This window comes from Ranitomeya variabilis, chromosome 3, assembly GCF_051348905.1.
Source record: "Ranitomeya variabilis isolate aRanVar5 chromosome 3, aRanVar5.hap1, whole genome shotgun sequence".
In the NCBI taxonomy this organism is placed as follows: domain Eukaryota; kingdom Metazoa; phylum Chordata; class Amphibia; order Anura; family Dendrobatidae; genus Ranitomeya; species Ranitomeya variabilis.
Window position 1 is genome coordinate 174,303,064 of NC_135234.1, and position 15,069 is coordinate 174,318,132.

Below are 15,069 nucleotides of genomic sequence, written 5' to 3' on the forward strand. Positions count from 1 at the left end.
TTTTATTTTCCTTTTTGCTCCTTGTTCACCCATGTTGCAAAGACTACCGAATCATGGACGGTGAATGACTCACAAACTGTTTTGTAAATAGTTTGCACCTTCTTAAAGGTGCCCCCTACTGGTTTTACAAGAAAAAGGACTCTTTGCGAAGAAAACTGTTCCTGGAAACAGTACAGGAGTCCCTGCCTTACACGAACTCGCAGCTTGAGAAGTTGCATTACCTCCAAGAGACTTGGTTCTCTCTTAAAGGGAACGTTCACCAATAGCACTTAAAGTATAATGCTGTATATATAGGGGAGATCGTCGTGGGAAACTCATTATTAATTGGACTACGGCGAACAGGGAGTATATGGTTTATTATTTTACGTTTTTTGCAGGCGCTGAAGTATGGTGAAATGAAGAATATTAAAATACTTTTTCCTAATGTGTGCGTGTTTTATTAACCCTTTCTTACTATTGGATCAATAACGGATAGGCGTCTTATTGACGCCTCTCCGTTATTAACCCGGCTTAATGTCACCTTACAATAGCAAGGTGACATTAACCCCTTATTACCCCATATCCCACCGCTACATGGGAGTGGGAAGAGAGGGGCTAAGTGCCGGAATTGGCGCATCTTACAGATGTGCCATTTCCGGGGCGGCTGCGGACTGGTATTTGTAGCCGGGGGGGCCAATATCCATGGCCCCTCTCTAGGCTATGAATATCAGCCCACAGCTGTCTGCGTAGCCTTTCTGGCTATAAAATATAGGGGGATCCCACGTCATGAATGTATGTATGTAGTATGTAGCATGTATGTAGCATGTGTGTATGTAGCATGTAGCATGTATGCAGCATGTAGCATGTATGTAGCATGTATGTATGTAGTATGTATGTATGTAGCATGTATGTATGTAGCATGTATGTATGTAGCATGTATGTAGCATGCAGCATATATGTAGCATGTATGTATGTAGTATGTATGTAGCATGTATGTATGTAGCATGCATGTATGTAGCATGTATGTATGTAGCATGTATGTAGTATGTATGTAGAATGTATGTAGCATGTATGGAGTATTTTTTTTTACATTCAACACATTAGCCGGATGATGGGACTACTACTGTCCCATCATTGGTTAATGGGTTAATCACTGTCATTGTAGCAGGCATCGTCCAATGGGACTTGTAGTCCCATCGGACGATGCCTGCACAGACACAAAGACCCCCGGCAGTCCGCACAGACCCCCCGGCAAGCCGCACAGACCCCGGAGAGGCCGCACAGACTCCCCCGGCAGGCCGTACAGACCCCAGAGAAGCCATACAGACCCCCCCGGCAAGCCGCACAGACCCCGGAGAGGCCGCACAGACCCCCCGGCAGGCCGTACAGACCCCAGAGAGGCCGCACAAACCCCGGAGAGGCCACACAGACCCCGGAGAGGCCGTACAGACCCCTCCAGCAGGCCGTACAGACCCCCCGGCAGGCACGCACAGACCACCCACGGTCCCGCACAGACCCCGCGTGCACAGAGACACGCAGTCTCCGCCCACGCACTGCCCACACTCAATTAGACTGCATTTTTGCACTGTGGGAACTTCCGATTCCGATTTCTGATATCGCAGAAATATCGGAACTCGGTATCGGAATTCCGATACAACGAATATCGGACGATACCCGATATTTGCAGTATTGGAATGCTCAACACTACTTGTATATAGATTTAATGAAACAAATTACAGATTCATGGGAGTGCTTCTTTAATATGGACCACTTTATGATAGCTATTATTGTGTTATAGAGTGGACAAGTAACACTGACCCCACCAATACTAGTTTGCTTTACCTTCTTTTCACATTAGAGTTTTGAATAATTGAATCACAAATTAATTGGCTAGAAAGAGTAGAATTACATACACAAGTCAGAAAGAAATATTTTAGTAACTTATAAAGTATGCCGTAGCTTAATGAGAGTTCTTGCACAGTTTGAGGTTCAAGCAAAAGCTTAAAATGTAAAACAAGTAATTTTGCAATTTAGTGAATAAGGCAGCAGGATCTTATCAGTCATATATTTACTTCCTGTAACTAGTAATTCCTTTACCGTTGAGAAAACAGTCACCATTTCCTTTTCTGGGCTTTTAAGATAGAGAAACACATATATGTTAGAGAGGAGAGCAGGGTTTTAGGATTCTCATCATGATAACTGTTTCTAAACCCTTGCACAATAACTTGCACATACTCAACTGGGTCTGACTCCAAATTCTCTTTGTAAAATCCTAACTACCCAGAAACTTCCTTCCCCTTTTTGGCTGTTAGGATAGTTTAAGAAAACAATGAAAACAATGACATTCGACCACAGGAAGAATCATCTTCTTATTGGCTAAGTGGACAAGCAGTTACATAAAGTTAGAGCGTCAACTACACTTTTCTGTATCAGTTCAGTCAGTATAGAATATTTTAAAATTTATATTTAAATTATTTAGAAAATCAACTTTTGGATTGAGTAACAGATATGATCTTAGTTACCACATAATTGTTGGTGGTAACTAATAATTAACTAAATAGATCAAAATATACAGCTCTGGCAAAAATTAAGAAACTACCACATCAAAACCCTGTCATGGGCAGCCCAATCTCCAGACCTGAACCCCATTGAAAACCTCTGGAATGTAATCAAGAGGATGATGGATAGTCACAAGCCATCAAACAAAGAAGAACTGCTTAAATTTTTGAGCCAGAAGCAGTTTGAAAGACTGGTGGAAAGCATGCCAAGACGCATGAAAGCTGTGATTAAAAATCATGGTTATTCCACAAAATATTGATTTCTGAACTCTTCCTGAGTTAAAACATTAGTATTGTTGTTTCTAAATGATTATGAACTTGTTTTCTTTGCATTATTTGAGGTCTGAAAGCACTGTTTTTTTTATTTTTCATTTTGACCATTTTTCCTTTTCAGAAAAAAAAATAAAAAAAATTATTGCTTTGAAAGTTGGAGACATGTTGTCAGAAGCTTATAGACTAAAATAACAATTTACATTTTCCTAAAAATATACCTATAAAGAGAAAAATCAGACAAACTGAACATTTTGCAGTGGTCTCCTAATTTTCGCCAGAGCTGTACATTTTTTTTATTTAACGCAAACTATCACATGCACATAGTTTGGTCCTGGGTTGATGGATCTATGAAACGCCTTATTTTTGGCAAGACAAGTTGTAATGTGTTTTTCAAGGACAATTAAGAAGTTTAGATTTAAATTAAAATGGGAAGAAGTTGGAACAAATTACTAGAAAGTTATCAGACTCTAAAGGTATGTGCACACGATCAGTAAACACTACGGGTTGGACGCTGCGCGCTTGCACATCGTCCATCCCGCAGCGGCCAGATATTACAGCATAGTTTATGGGATTTCTAGAAATCCTATGCCCACTATGCCTGCACAGACGCCCGCATATCCCATGCGGAGACGGACATGCAGCGCATCTTTCCAGACTGCAGCAGGTCTATTTATCTTGCGGAGACACGAGTCTCTGCAAGATAAATTTCATCCACACAATGTATTGGACGAGGTGATTCTGCACAGTTCAATGAACGCATGCGGATTCACCTGCGTTCAATAGCCGGCAGCACTTTGGACTCAGTGGTCCAAAGTGATGCAAATTCCTGAATGTGTGCACATACCCTAAAGCTGCATTCCTCGAGGGCCTCAAACCATGCGTGTTTTCAAGATTTCCTTAGCATTGCACAAGGTGCAGGAATCATTATCTGTGCAGGTGGTTAAATTATCACCTGTGCAATACAAGGAAATCCTGAAAACATGACCTGTTTGTGGCCCTCAAGGAATGCAGTTTGACACCCCAGCCCTAAAGTGTTACGTTTTCTGCCAGCTGTTTTTACTATGGAGATACCATAAAGAAGTATACATAATAATCATTACCAAAACAAATCACAACTCAGTAATTTTGTGCCACACTAATATACAGTAATGTTTATGGGGGCGTTCAACAAAGTGTTTTAATGCTTCCTCTTCTCCCATTCTTCCTTGTTTAGCACAGATAAGTCCAGAAATATTTGGACAGTAATCTAATCTTTGTGATTTGGACTCTGCATGACACTTTTTTTTTAAATTAAATGACTGAGATGCAATTGAAGTACAGACTTTCAGGTTTAATTAAAGGGGTTGAACAGAAACATCCTGTGAAGCAATTAGGAATTGCAAGTATTTTTCCTCCTCAAAAGTAATTGGACAAATTAAAAAAGAACATTTTATTTATGGTACTTTGTAGAGAATCCTTTGTCCTGAATTCTGGAAGCCATGGAGGTCACCAAAGGCAGAGTTTCCTCCATTGTGATGCTTTTCCAGGCCTTTACTGCAGCTGACAGGGACCTAGAAATCCAAAGACCTAGAGAACCGCCCAGAGGAAAGAGAACATCAGTGTACTAAGAAGAAGAAGCAAAAATGGCCACCAGCTGCCGCTCTGTGAAGTTCACAGTGCCAAATCTGACTACCAGAACTACCCATCCTGGAAATTCAAGATAAAGATGTTGCTGATAAGAGAAGGAAGTAATGGTACACTGACTGAACAGAGAACTAGTCTGAACTGGTGCATAACCAAAAACAACTTACATAGCAAATAGATAAATGGCTGCACTCAACTGTACTAAAGCAAGGGAATGTGTGATACATGAAATGTGAATAGCATAATGGCTTGTGAAATCTATAAAAAAACACAGGAGATGCTTAGCAATTTGGCCAAAAAATGTGAGCCCATCCACCAACGTCAAGGTAATCTCTTGATTGATAGATTGGTTCCTGGATGGGCTCACATTGGTGGATGGGCTTACATTTTTTTGTTTGGTTGGTCTTGGTTTGCGACCCGGGACCCACCTCTCATGCGCTCCATGGAGCGATGCTGATCATCATCAGCTGTTTTGGACATTTTAAAAGGGGCCCCCTTGGAGTAGCAACGCACACAAGTCTCCCGAGGAAGCTATTATAGCGAAACGTGCGTCGGGGCCACGGACCCAGCAGTTACCATATCCACATGGGTAAGCACTATTGTAAGCACTTTTTCAAGCACTCTGCACTTTATTGCAGCGTCAATTCTATATACTTGCTTAACTGTGACTTAGCCTTTAATTATGCAATGCTATGTATCCAGACTCATTAGGAGACTGGTAGTACAATATGCCACATAGACACCTATACTTTATTGTGTGCACTTTATGAACAGAGGCCCTTTTTTGCTACATAGTGCAAATATTTAATTGTATGGTACTGCTGCTTCCGTTTGTTGTGTCATCACCATTTTCCTATCACTTCTATTGAGTTTTTAGACTTTTTTTGTATTGTGTAATAAAGTTTATACATTTTTTCACTAGTTGTGGCATTTTGATCAGTTATTTTTTGGGGGCGTCATACTCGATTTCTCTATAGGCTTAATTTAGTATGGGAGTTGTCCTGGTTTCCTGTAATAAGTTTGGCATCTACGCCCTGGGAGGGCATCAGTAGGTGCTCCAAATATGTCGGTTTATGTTCAATTAAATAAGGGCCAAGATATGCAGGATTACATAAGAAATACGGTAGAAGCAGTATTCTGGAGAAGGACATGAAGTATTCGGAGTACGAAAAGCAGTAGTTGTATGTTGAAATAATTCTTATTATTGTAGATATTGCAACAACTACTATTTACTACTATTTAATAGTGCATGAGTTTCTGCCTCCAGCAATCGTGGTATATTGCCAATAACACATAAAAAAAGAAAGGAACCAGGAAGTTCCTGTTCACTGTGTGCTGCTGGAGCACAAGAGAAGAGTGCACTATTTTTTCTTAGCTTTATCGACTTGGTTGTCTAAGCTTGCACCTGTTCACACTTGTCTTATTCTGTTTGGAGGTGCTGGTCAGTCTTTTTTATATTTGTAGTACATTCCCTCTGATTGAGCACTCCTCCCATCAGCCTAAGATGTTTCCAGCTAGAGCTGGTGAAGTCCTGCCTGCCCTTAAAATTGGTGGCTTTCAGTCTGGGAGAGGCATATTAGGTTTTGGGTACCAACAAAGGGATTTGCCTTGTTGCTGGCTGTTGGGCTCTCATGAATTGGCCATTTTTTTCTCCAAGTACCTTTATAGTTATCATATTTTCTATAGCAGTAATGCAGTTCCAATTTCATATATTCAATGTTTGCATATTAAAGCATTTTAGAGTGCAGATGTTTTTTTCTTATCTTCTTCTCTTTATGGCAGACTTTGATACTAAAATACATAATTCCCAGAGAGTGTTTGTTTTTTCTTCACCAAGAAAAGGATTCTACGATCATCCACCACTGTTGTCTTCCATGGACATCCAGGCTTTTTTACATAGTAACATAGTTAGCAAGGCTGAAAAAAAGACATTTGTCCATCCAGTTCAGCCTATATTCCGTCAGAATAAATTCCCAAATCTATGTCCTTCTAAAGAACCTAATAACTGTAAGATACAATATTGTTATGCTCCAGGAAGACATCCAGGCCTCTCTTGAACTCCTCGACTAAGTTCGCCATCACCACCTCCTCAGGCAACGAATTCCAGATTCTCACTGCAGTAACAGAAAGAATCCTCTTCTATGATGGTAGAAAAACCTTCTCTCCTCCAGACGCAGAGAAAGCCCCCTTGTGACCGTAACCTTCCTTGGTATAAGCAGATCCTCGGAGAGGTATTTGTATTGCCCCCTATATACTTTTACATGGTTATTTGATTGCCCCTCAATCATCTTTTTTCTAGACTAAATAATCTTAATTTTGATCATCTCTCTAAGTATTGTAGTGCCCCCATCCCCTTTATTAATTTTGTTGCCCTCCTTTGTACTCACTCTAGTTCTATTACATCCTTCCTGAGCACCGGTGCCCAAAACTGTACACCGGTGCCCAAAACTGTACACCGTACTTCATGTGCAGTCTAACCAGGGATTTGTACAGAGGCAGTATAATGCTCTCATCATGTGTATCCAGACCTCTTTTAATGCACCCCATGATCCTGTTTGCCTTGGCAGCCGCTGCCTGGCACTGGCTGCTCCAGGTAAGTTAATCATTAACTAGGATCCCCAAGTCTTTCTCCATGTCAGATTTACCCAGTGGTTTCCCGTTCAGTGTGTACTGGTGATATTGATTCCTTCTTCCCATGTGTATAACCTTACATTTATCATTATTAAACCGCATCTACCACATTTCGGCCCAAGTTTCCAACTTATCCAGATCCATCTGTAGTAGAATGCTATCTTCTCTTGTATTGACTGCTTTACATAGTTTTGTATCATCTGCAAAAATTGCTATTTTACTGTGTAAACCTTCTACCAGATCGTTAATAAATATGTTGAAGAGAATAGGTCCCAACACCGACCCCTGCGGTACCCCACTGGTCACAGCAAACCAGTTAGAGAATATACCATTTATAACCACCCTCTGCTTTCTATCACTTAGGCAGTTACTTACCCATTTGCACACATTTTCCCCCAGACCAAGCATTCTCATTTTGTGTACCAACCTCTTGTGTTCCCAAACTCATCAGTATGCTCTTTTATTTGCAGAATGTACCAATCTGTTGATTTGGCCACTCCTACTATTTTTTCTCTCTCAGTTCTTTTTCTCAGCTTAATGAGGGTCTGTTTCTCCTCCATTTAAAGCTCCTTTGTTCATATATTGTGGATTCACAGCAACAGCTTACAAATGCAACTCCCACAAATGGAATCAACTATAGACTTTTTTCTTGCATAATTGAAGATGCATTCGTGAGGGAAAAGCCCCTGCAGCCCGTTAAAGAGCTTTTGAGATAATTGCCCAATTACTTTTGGTTCTTTTAACAAGAGTCATCTACATATTAAAGAGCTGTAATGCCTACACCCTTACTGCAATTAGGTTGTGATTACCCTCAAATTAAGGCTGCCATCACACTAGCAGTATTTGGTCAGTATTTTACATCAGTATTTGTAAGCCAAAACCAGGAGTGGGTGATAAATGCAGAAGTGGTGCATATGTTTCTATTATACTTTTCCTCTATTTGTTCCACTCCTGGTTTTGGCTTACAAATACTGATGTAAAATACTGACCAAATACTGATAGTGTGACGGCAGCCTAAAGCTGAGAGTCTGCAATTTAAAGGGAACCTGTCAGGTCCCCCATGCCCTCCAACCCAGCAGCCAGGGCCGGCTCCAGGTTTTTGAGGGCCCCGGGCGAAAGAGTCTCAGTGGGCCCCCTCTTTAACACATACCACGATTCATGATGCACAGATACAGCACAGAAATATAGCACAGCCATGTAGCATATAACACAGCCCACGTTGTAAATAGCACAGCCACGTAGCATATAACACAACCATGTAGTATATTGTACAGGCCACGTAGCATCTAACACATCCCACGTAGCATATAGCACAGCCACGTAGAATGTAACACAGCCACGTAGTATATAGCACAGCCACGTAGTATATAACAGCCCACGTAGTATATAGCACAGCCACGCAGTATATAGCACAGCCACGTAGTATATAGCACAGCCACGTAGTATATAGCACAGCCACATAGTATATAGCACAGCCACATAGTATATAGCACAGCCACATAGTATATATCACAGCCACGTAGTTTATAGCACAGCTACATAGTATATAGCACAGCCACGTAGTACATTGCACAGCCCCGTAGTATATAACACAGCCCATGCAGTATACAGCACAGCCCATATAGTATATAACACAGCCCACGTAGTATACAGCACAGCGCTCGTAGTATATATAGCACAGCCCATGCAGTATATAGCACAGCCCACGTAGTAAACAGCACAGCACATGTAGTATAGCACAGCCCCGTGACGTAGTATATAACATTACACCGGCCATGTAGTATAACACAGCCAGCCATTTAGAATATAAGGTAGTCTATGACAAGTCCCAGCCAGCATAGCTAACATACCATATTGTAGCTGGCTGCACACAAGTCCCAGAGGACCCAGACAGTACTGTCTTGCAAGTAAGTTGCAGAGACCATCCACTCCTGCCGCCACCTGTACGGGTCGTACTCGTACCTTGTCCTCAGGAGTCGGCTCCCAGGCAGCAGGCTGCATCCCCTCGCCCCCGCAATGCGTTGGGACCGAAGGCTCACTCACTCAGTCATTGCTTCACGTGGCGCCGCTGCCCCCTTTGTGCATGCACCAACCATGCACCTGACTGCAGCTGCTGCTCGTCTTCTGCTTGGCGCTGCCGAGTGCCGCTGGACCTGTCCTGAACGGTGGACGTGGAATGGATGATCCTCTTTTGAGCTCTTGTTGCCTCTTAGGATGACGAGCTCTAGATACTCTCACCTGCCTGGAAGTGACAGGACAGATAACCGCCGGCCCGGAAGTGACTCTCTATGTATCCATGGTGACGGCGGAGGTGAGTATTGCGCAGTGCCAGCGAAACCCTCAGAGACTCTGTGCCGCCTGCTGCCAGCGCGGCGGGGATGATTGATGTGCTCCGCCAGGCTCCGAGTCCTGGCTGGGAGAGGGATTTGAATGACAGTCTGTCACCTAAGAGTCACACACAGCAGGGATGTAGTCCGGCTGCGGGGCCCCAGGAGCGCATGTGTGTGTACAGTACTTGTATGTTACTGCCATAAATGGGCCCCCCCGTCTTGCCAGGGCCCCGGCACTTGCCCGGGTACGCCAGGTGCTGACGCCGGCCCTGCCAGCAGCATTTACCTATTTATGAGTAAATTCCGTGCCTAACCACCCCTGTATATTGTTATTCAGTACAAATGAGGTTTAAAATAAATATTTATATTATCCCCATTTGCTATGCTAATGAGGGATTTGACTAGTCAATGGACCTTTAGTTGGCCAAGACTAGTGAGCTTTCCATGTCATCATGTGTGACGCCCCAGGGTCCTGGTTGTCACAGTGGCATTGCTTTCCTCATGGGGAGAGTGATGTCACACTTGGAAACGATGGAGGATTCCTTTTAACAGGTAATTAGCACATACAACACCTTTCTGACTCCAGCTCAGAAGGGGGAGCTCTACACCTGACTTCAGGGGAGCTGCTCTCTCTGGTCGGAGGAGGAGTTAGTTGCTAGGCAGTTGCTAGGCAGTTAGGAAGATTTAGACAGTTGGTGCTGGACAGCAGACTGGAGCAGTCTGATGCAGAAGGACGAGTGAGGGGCCATACAGACTGAAGTGCTGCAGCCCCTGGATAGCGATATACAGAAGGAAGAACAGCTTTTAGTGAACGTGCCGGAGAGTGAAGCACAGGAGAGTGACAACAAGAGAGAATAGCTGTGAGAGGGCTACCTCCCTGATAGAGTGCAGATACCGGTAACCGGAAGACCGAGGTTGTGTCATACTCTAGGAGGCACAGCAGAATCCGTTAGGACAACTAAACTACACGTAACCTGTCCGCCCTAATGCCCAGGAGACACAGTGACACATAGAACCCGGGTCATGATAGAGATCCTGTAAAAAGGCTTGAGTCACCTGTCATACGGGTTAGTGTCCTACCTAAAGGGGGACAGAGAGAACGTGAGGACCTTGTGTGAGGCCTAAGGCAGCAAGGGACTACAACAGCACAGAGCTGGAAGAAAGGCTTCCAACTCCACCTGGTTAGGGGGATTCCTGAGATGCTTCCAAGCCAGCCAGACCACCACCAGCACCTGTGATCTGGTACCCTGGACTGTGGCTGCCTGAATCATACAGTAAAGAGGTAAATAGACTGCAACCCTGTGTACTCCGTTTCTTTCTACACATCTCACCATTTTCATCTATTACACTGGGAGCCCTGGGGACCCAGCTTCACCTATGGGAAGCCTTACCATCCCTACTGCCATAACATCACCCCAGTGGACCCCTTTAAGCAGCGTTGGTCACCCCTGACTGAATATCACAGGTGGCATCACAAACTTTTACTATTCAACTAACCCCTTTAAAGACTGTCCCTTTAACATGGGCATCCAGGGCCACGGACTGGGTCGCCGCTGCTGTGACACATCCCTTTAAGTCCCGGGTCCCGATACCTAGTACCCCATGGCCCTAGCGGGCATTCTCTTTTGGCGTCACGAACAGGATGGACAGGACCCAGCAAATGGGTCTTATGCGCCTAAGAGACTGTGCTTTATTGAGAAACTAGAGAGACTTTATTGAATTGTGTACCAGAGACATTAATGAGCTTTTGAAACATCGCCATCAAAACATCGCCATAACTGCATCACACGGTGTGCGCACTTTATTTTTCAAAATAACCGCCAAAAACAGCCGCCAGAAAGAGCGCCACGAGGAGCGCAGGAGAAAAGAAGTGTGCCATCATGGGCGGGGACTAACTGCGGTGCAAAAAGTCAGGAACGCCCCCTTCAGATGTTACTATACAATGAGGACATGTCCATTGGCCCAGGAGGTCCGCCTCCTGACCTGTAATGGTGGGAAGCTGAGGAAGAAGAAATTCCACCCCCGGAAAACAGAGCAGTAGCAGCGCGTGTGTGCAGCTGAGGACCCGGAGGAAAAGATGGCGACCGGTGACCACCCGGAGGGTGGAGAGGCAGCTGAGGACTGTCCCAGACAAGGGGAGGAGGACCCAGACTTACCGCCACTGTAGGATCCAGACATCCTAGGAGCACAGGTGGAGGAGCTAAGCCGCCAGCTCCTGAGCACGTAGCTGACCGCGGTGAAGAGATGGAAGGAGGCCCTGCGCAGAAAGACCGCACTGGGAGAGCCGTGGCCTGTCGTGCGACCGGCGACTGCAACTTCAGCAGTGGAGCAGACGAGCCCCGGAAAGATCACATCAGAAACAGGTATGGAGAACGACCCTGCTCCTGTGACTGAACCCACTCCAGCAACAGCTACTGACCCCGCTCCAGTGACTGATCTTACCGTAGCCACCGACAGTACCGCTATGCAGGACAAAGCCCAGACCCCAGATACTGAATTAAAATCATGTCACCTGTTGTGACATTTGCAGAATGCTTCTCTCGGTCAAGAAACAGTAGCCACTAGGAGCTACCCTGGCAAAAAAGACAAACAGTTTTTGATGCTGCAAGCTTGAATATGACTGTAAATAGATAAAAGTTAACCTGGTTGGTTATGTTACGGTTGCTCAAGTTTAACAGCGCTATAGTCATGAACTAGGCATGATCAAAACTTTCTTGTACATAGTTGGCACCTCATAAGGTGCTTTCTACTGGTTTTACAAAGAATCTTTAAAGAAACTGTTGCTAATGTTGCCTTGAAAGTTGATTTGTTTTGCAGAGACCTGAAGAAAAACCCGTTTGGCATGGCAGAAGATAGGGTCTGGATGCCATGCCTTGTAGCCCGCCCAAGCCTACATTGGGGGTTCACGAAATGGGTCCCTCGCATTGTTGCTATTGTTTACAAATTATTGTGTTATTGACTTGAATATGTTTGCACTTTAATTAAAGGAAACCTTAAAGTAGTATACCCGTAAGGGTAGTTGCCATCCATGGTATATTATAGCAAAAGTTCTAATTTTTGAAAAGTTATTTATATATTTATGTCAATATGTTCTTGCAATGTTAAAGCCTTCTTACCTCCCAGGTGGCATCACAAACTTTTATTATTCAACTAACCCCTTTATAGACCGTCCCTTTAACATGGGCGCCCAGGGCCAAGGACCGGGTCGCCGCTGCCGTGAAATATCTGTTTAAGTACCGGACCCGATACCTAATACCCCACGGCCCTGGCGGGCGTTCCACATGCATAATAACATAATTTGCACAAGCAGTTTCATCATTGCTCATGCAAATCTGAAGGCGGTCCCGAAACTCATGCAAATCTACCGCATGCCCGCCACTCAATCCGGTAGCTTCACCCCATTTTCTCCTTTTATCCATTGTGAACATTAAAAATGTGGGGATAAAACAACATTTTTTTGTGAAAAGATTGAACATTTTAAAAATGATGATCTAATATTATCAAATTCTGTGTAGTACCTGTGGGTTCAAAATGCTCACTTTACCCCTGAAAAATAAATAAAATGGGGCATCTTGTGGGGGTTTACCACTGGTTAGGCACATCAGGGGCTCTCCAAACATGACATGACGCCCACAGATCATTACATCAAAGCCTGCATTCCAAAACGTCACTCCTTACCTGCCAAGCCCTGCCGTGCACCCAAATAGTAATTTTCTGCAGTTCCTGCAGAGCAGCACTAGTACGGCGCATGTTGCGAAGGGGTTAAAAAAATGTTGGTTTGCTTTGTTAAGTCTTTTAAAAAATTTGCAAAACCAGCACAATAGTTTGACAACATTATTCCCAGATACCATATGCGAGTCAGAAAGGCATGCAGCCATCTTCTCTATGCTGTTCCCATTTAGTTTTAGCTCTTTCCCATCAATTTCAGCTTTTTTCTCATGCCTCCAGACTGGTTTCTTAGGTCCAGCAGAAAACTATTCTGCTTTCCCATTGACTTGCTTTGGATTTGTTATTTGGTACGAATACACGGTGTGAGTCAGCGACTGGTGTGATTTGCGAGAGTTGCTATGTGTCCCCTAGGATGCGCTCAGAAGCATATTTGACCGCTGGAGTGCCTTGTACATTCCGTGTCTTATCCTGATGAAGAAGCCGTGTTGCTCCGAAACACGTTGAATAAAGCCACTTTTTCATGGGATTACCTATTTGGACTTTTAATTTTTCAAACAGCGCAGAGAAGAATCTACCCCTGTATCCCATTTTTTTTACTTTGGTTGGTCACGAGGAGACCGGTGGATCTGCAGCAGCTTACATCTATATGAGCCTGTGTTAGGGCTCGATCTGGTGAGTAAATTTGAATAGAATTTACCTTCTTATCCCCAGATAAGACCCTATTGGGCTTTTTATTTCCTTCCTGCCTTTTACTGATAGCGGCTGACGAGAAACAAATGCTTCAATCGGGAGTCATCGAGGAGTCCCGGAGTGAGTGGGATAGCCCCATTGTTCTGATACCGAAACCAGACGGGTCGTTACACTTTTGTAATAACTTCAGAAAGTTAAATTAGGTGTCAAAGTTTGACCTCTAGCCAATGCCCCAAGTGGACGAGCTAATTGAGAGTCTAGGAAAGGCCCATTACTTCACCATGCTTGACCTCATCAAAGGGTACTGGCAGGTCCTGCTAACAGAATCAGCGAAAGAGAAGACCGCATTTATAACGCCGGAGGATCTATTTCATTATGTTATCTTGCCTTTTGGGTTACATGGAGCTCCAGCCATATTCCAGAGGCTAATGGACATAGTGTTAGAGCCTCATCGGAAATACGCATCGGCGTATTTAGATGACATAGTCATCTATAGTACCAACTGGGAGACCCATCTGTCCCAGGTACTAGCAGTGCGGGAGTCTCTCAGAATCGTGGGGTTAATAGCAAACCCAAAGAAATGCATGATAGGACTCACGGAAGCCCAGTACTTAGGTTATGTGATCGGCTGCAGGGTTATCAAACCCCAAATAAACAAGATCGAGGCCATCCAAAACTGGCCCAAGCCATTGAGTACCAAACAGGTGAGAGCTTTTCTCGGCATCATTGGGTACTATCGCCAGTCTATACCCAATTTTGCGGGGAAATTAGAAACCCTAACTGACCTGTTGAAAGGTAAAAAGTCAGTTATGGTCCTGTGGAAGCCTCAAGCAGGGGAAGCATTCCAATCCCTAAAGTCGACATTGCATGGACAGCCAGTCCTCATCAGCCCCAACTTCAAAGAAACTTTCATCGTGCAAACCAATGCCTCAGAGGTAGGCCTAGGAGTGGTGCTGTCGCAAGAGGTGAACAGAGATGAGCATCCAATTACCTATTTGAGCAGGTAACTGACCACGGGGGAGAAAAATTCTAGTGTAGTGGAGGAGTGCTTGGCGATTAAACGGGCCTTGGAGTCTCTACGCTATTATTTGCTCGGCCATCAGTTTCGTTTGGTAACGGACCATTCACCCCTCATGTTTATGAGAAACACAAAAGAAGGGAATGCTCGGGTCACCAGATGGTTTCTGTCACTGCAAAATTTCAATTTCTCAGTGGAACATCGGGTGGGAAAATCACAGAGAAATGCAGATGCCCTATCCAGGGCTCCCTGTAAGGTAGCAAATATTCAACCCCACAAGTCTGAACAGAGGATGGGG